This window comes from Neomonachus schauinslandi, chromosome 9 (genome assembly GCF_002201575.2).
Source record: "Neomonachus schauinslandi chromosome 9, ASM220157v2, whole genome shotgun sequence".
Lineage (NCBI taxonomy): Eukaryota > Metazoa > Chordata > Mammalia > Carnivora > Phocidae > Neomonachus > Neomonachus schauinslandi.
In genome coordinates, this window is record NC_058411.1 from 34,981,424 (window position 1) to 34,986,086 (window position 4,663).

The 4,663-nt window shown below is 56.7% G+C and overlaps 1 protein-coding gene across 1 annotated transcript in view; it reads left to right on the forward strand.

Annotated features, from left to right (window-relative positions):
* RAB15 (RAB15, member RAS oncogene family) overlaps positions 1–4,663 on the forward strand; it is a 23,718-nt gene that overhangs the window by 685 nt on the left and 18,370 nt on the right. The window lies entirely within an intron of this gene.

A 4,663-nucleotide genomic window follows, 5' to 3' on the forward strand; every position in this document is an offset into this window, starting at 1 on the left:
CATCGGTAAGGGGCGGTGGCCGGAGGGGCGCCCAACCCTCCCCACCGCCACAGCTGGCCCGCGCCCCCCCGCCCCCGGCCCCTGCCCCAGCCCGGGAGAACTGCCTGCCTCCCCGGCTGGAGGCGTTGGCGCGGGAGGCCAGGACCAGGGGAGAAATCCCGGTGAGGGGCCGCCGCCTGGGGACTTGAGAAGCGGGTCCTGGAGGTGGGGGCGTCCCTGCTGTGGTCCGTGATTAGGGATAGGTTCTCCGGCCTCGCACTGGGGAGCATGCGCATCGGAGCCGAGACCACCCGGGCGAGTCTAGGCCTGGGTACCCCGAGCTGGGCAGCGAGAATCCTAGCCACCGAAATGACTTCCCCACACCCCCAGGTGGAGAGGGGGAGGGGAAGTAAAGCCTGTGCTCCGGAAGAGGGGTTCAGGGTGGGGAGCCGCGTCACTGAGGCACTGGGTGCCCTCAGTTCAGGGGTGACCCAATGTGGAGCCAGGAGGGGGAAGACAGGAGGAAGGGAGGGGCCAAAGGGATTGAGTTTCCAGAGCACAGTTGTGAAGGTAAGCCACAAGGTGGGACACCTGGAGGAGGGCAGAGACTCGGTGAGCGTGTTTGCGTGGGAAAGGGGCACTTACTAGCCACCTCCAGAAAAACAGTTGGCAAAAGGTTTGTTTGGAAGGAGGCTGAGGAGGATGGGGAATTTCAGGACTACTGTCCACACCTCGGGTCAGGTGGCTGATAGGACCCACCTTCCAGTACATCGCTTTGATCTGGCAATGCTGGAGCCTGTGCTTTAGAGGGACAAGATCTCGTGGCTTCCCAGACTGGACTGTGATGCCATCTCTTGTTCTGGGAGGGCGTGGGTGGCCCCCCTCTGAGGAGGGGTTCTCCCCCTTGGGCCCTGAGGGGCCTCCGCCTCTGGGAGGTCTGAGCTGAGGGAATCCCACCACATCTAACAGCTTCCCCCACTGTTGCCCTGGAGGAGCCTCAGCCCGGCCCAGGTTCCCCCACCGCACCGCCCCCAGCACTCAGCTCCCACTCGAGGGTGGAAGCCTCCCTCCCAACACACCTTCCCTGCCAAGAGAGAAGAGGGAGCAGGTAGAGCCAGGAGGGACAGAGACCCGTGGTTAAGAGGCAGTCTGTGTTGTCACATAGACCTGGAGACCTCACTTTGGGACAGTGTGACCTTGAATACCACTTAAGCTTTGGAGCTTGCATTTCTCATCTGTAGAATGGGAATAATAACAGTACTTACCTCCTGAGGTGCTGTAAGGATTAAATGAGATTATGTTTGTAAAAGCACTTAACACAAAGTTGGACACGTGTGAAGCTGGATAAATGCTAGTTATTATTGTTGTCATTGTCTTTGAGCTCCCAGGGTCTCATTCTCTCTTTGCTTCACTATCTTCAAGGAACTTAAGGTGAGAGAACAGATACATCCATCCATACAGGCTACTAGGAGTTCTGGAGCTCAGGAGGGGCCACTGCGTGGATGAGAGCTATCTATCTGGGAGGGATGGGCAGGGTACTGGCAGCCAAAGGAGGACTGCATGCCTCTAGGGAAGGCTCAGGGAAGAGGAGGCATTGGGGAAAGGCCTGGGAGTGAGCAGGGGAGGGGCTGAGGAACCAGATGGGATATGGGGACAGGTTGCTGGCTTGGGGACAAAGGGCAGCAGATTAGCACTTAAGGGAACTTTCAGTGGCTATTTTATGGATGGGCTTGGCGCCAGGAACTGCTGAGGTATCACAGAGGGCTGTGGGCTGCTGGTGGCCCCCAGACTCTGCCTGATGAGCAGTTGTTTGCACACTGGTGTTCTGGCCACATTTCAATGCCAAGGAGTGACCTAGGTTTTTTCCCTGGAGCACTTTATTCATCCACCTCATTTCAGAGGGTCTTGGGCTCCTGCTCAGTGTTGTTAGGGGAGCTAGCCTCCCCTAGGAAATGTGTCCCCTTCTCCCACAGACAAATGAGGGAAGCGATGTTTCTGAAATCCCAAGATGGCCCTTCTGAGGCTTGTGTTTTCCTTAAGTCCCATGCCCTCAAATTGCTAACCACCAGCCCTTCTCCTTTTGTCTCTCCCACCTTGTCTTCTCCCTTTTTGGACACCTCCTTCCTGCCAAAGAGACAAATGTGCAGTTTCCCCTCACAGGTCCACAGGGTCGTCCTCAGAGTCCCCCTGGGGCCGACGACTTTAGAGGCAGTGAGTCAGCGAACTGAGTGGGGGTCTCTCGATAGCACACTCCCCAGCCCATCCCCTCAAGGCCCTTGGTGTATTGACCTAAAACCTGAGCAGGGGCTTCCTCTGCTTCTGATGGTTGGGTCCACCTTTTCCCAGGACGCAGAGGACTGTTTAGGAGTTTGGGTTCATGGGAAAGAAAGAAACCTGTCTTTCTTCCCGCTAGCCTTTTTAAATCTGCCCACTGGGCTTCTTGACTGCGTTCTGTCCAACACTACCTAAGGCACTTGGGATTCTATCTGGTCTTGGGCATGTTTTTCAGTAAGAACTACGACGTAGGGACAGAGCTGGATGGTCAAGGAAAGCTTTCCCTGCAGGGTTCCAGAGAGTTTCCCACGGAGTTCGGAAGGGCAGCCAGGAGGCTAATCAAGGAGCCAAGAAAATGGGTAGTACCAATTCATAGTCATTAATTTATCCATTCAGAAAAAAATGCACAGGTCCTGTAGCTGGGCTCAGGGCTGAGACCTGGAGATTGCAAGATGAATAAGACACGTCGTCACCTCTCTCAAGCTGCTCCATGTCTCAGACACATTCTTTTACCATGCTGGACACTGATCTAGGCACCTTTCCCGGAGCGACTTTGGTGAAATGGGGAAAACGAGGCATTTCACTAGTTATTGCCAAGACGGAGTTCAGATTCTTGGATCATGTTGATGTGACCTAGGCTGGCACCTTTGTGACTTACTATTGATGGCATTTGCTCTAAAAGCCCGTGACGTTCCAGAGAAGGGCCTGCCAGGAACAATGAGGAGACCTCCCAGGTCGGCTGAGGCACTGACTGCCCCTCTTGTTTTTAGTCCGCAGGTAGACAGGTGGCCGTGGGCTGGATCTGTGCCACAAGCCAGCCTTCCCCACGTGGCTGTGCCGACCCAGATGGGGGTCGTGTGTAGGTGGGCAGCCCGTGCCTTAATGGCTTTTGCTGACTCCTCACCTGTTAAACTAATTAAGGATTCACTGCAAAGCACTGTGCCAGGCATTTTAGCGACCTATTCAGGCCACCTTTTCCTGCACACAAGCAAAAAGAGCTAAGGCCACAACAAGATCTGGAAGCACTTGGTGAAGCACTCCTCACATGTGGGGGATCAATCAGGATCATTGTTACTGTTACGGAGCTCTTGGGGGGCATTACCAGCAGCTAAATAAGGATGCCAGGGTGCAGGAGGCAGCCAGTGACCGGGGAGGGGACCGAGAGTGCTGTTGCTGTGACAAAGGGCTAGAGGAGGCCAGCCTGACTAGAAGTGGCAAGGAAGGCTCTAGAAGGAAGGGAAGCTAAGGAAGGGAAGCAGTGTGGGCTGCTTTTCCGTTCCTGGAGGGGAAGGAGCAGATGGGATAACAGGAGCAGAGACGACAGAGGTGGGAATCCAGGGGGCGTTCCTGGGATTCTGGGCAGTCTGGCTAGAACAGAAGGGAGTTTTTAGGGGAAGAGTGAGAACGTTCCTCTGTTTCTCTCTCTTTGTCTCCCAAACGCTGCTTTAAGGGCGTGAGGGTAAAACCAAATCTTAGTCCTCTTCATTTTCATCGTCCTGGTATAGGGCCAGGCTCGAGCTTCATACGTGTTGTTGAATTAATGGATGAATGAGGGCAGAGGGCATTGAGGGCCTGGCTAAGGAGGTGGGCCTTGGGCCTCCGCAGTGGAATAGAAGGTTCCTGGGCTGGGGAATGACATGGTGACAGTGGCACTTAGGGTCCTGGCTGGGAGTGGGAGTTAAGACCCGCAGCAGGGAGACCAGTCAAGGGCTGGGGTAGCAGCTCAGTTCTTCTCTCTGCCATACACCCCTCCTGTGGCCGCCACACCAAACTCCACAGCGGCCCCGATTCTCCTTTCCCTCCAGGAAGTGGAGAGCCGTTCGAAACCAGTCAAGCTGGCAACTTCTGAAAGGGCCTCATGTGTCCTGGGCTGCCTGCCCTGGCAGGGAGACTGTGTCCCAGCCTAAGGGACATCTACATGCAGGGGGCCTTTGGTTCGCTTTCTGCACGGTGGCCAGGAATGTCATGTGAGCCACTCATGAAGCTGAAGGAACATCATCCTTGCTCTTCCCGGAGTACATGTGTCACATGGCCTCCAGACCTTCTTGTTTTAAAGGCCACCTGGGTTCCAAGGTGGCTGCCAGGTGATTTTCTGGTTTGACCGGTTGAACCACCGCTGTGGCTTCAGGGCTGCTTCCTGGGGCTGGCTTTGCTGCTGCCAGATCCCCTTTCTCCGGAAAGTTCTGTCTGAGCTGGCTTGGGCTGCCTGGGGCTAGGGCCTCGGGTGACTGAGGGGCAGGGCCAGAGCCAGGGAAGGCCCCGGGGGCGTGGATCCTCCTGCTTGGGCATTGGGCGCCCCGCTGGCGGGGGGGGGGGGGGGGGGGGGGGGGGGGGGCCGGCGGGGGGGGGGAGGGGGGGGGGGGGGGGGAGAGTGGGGGGCTGCAAAACCGAAAAGCCCCCTGTCCGCCAC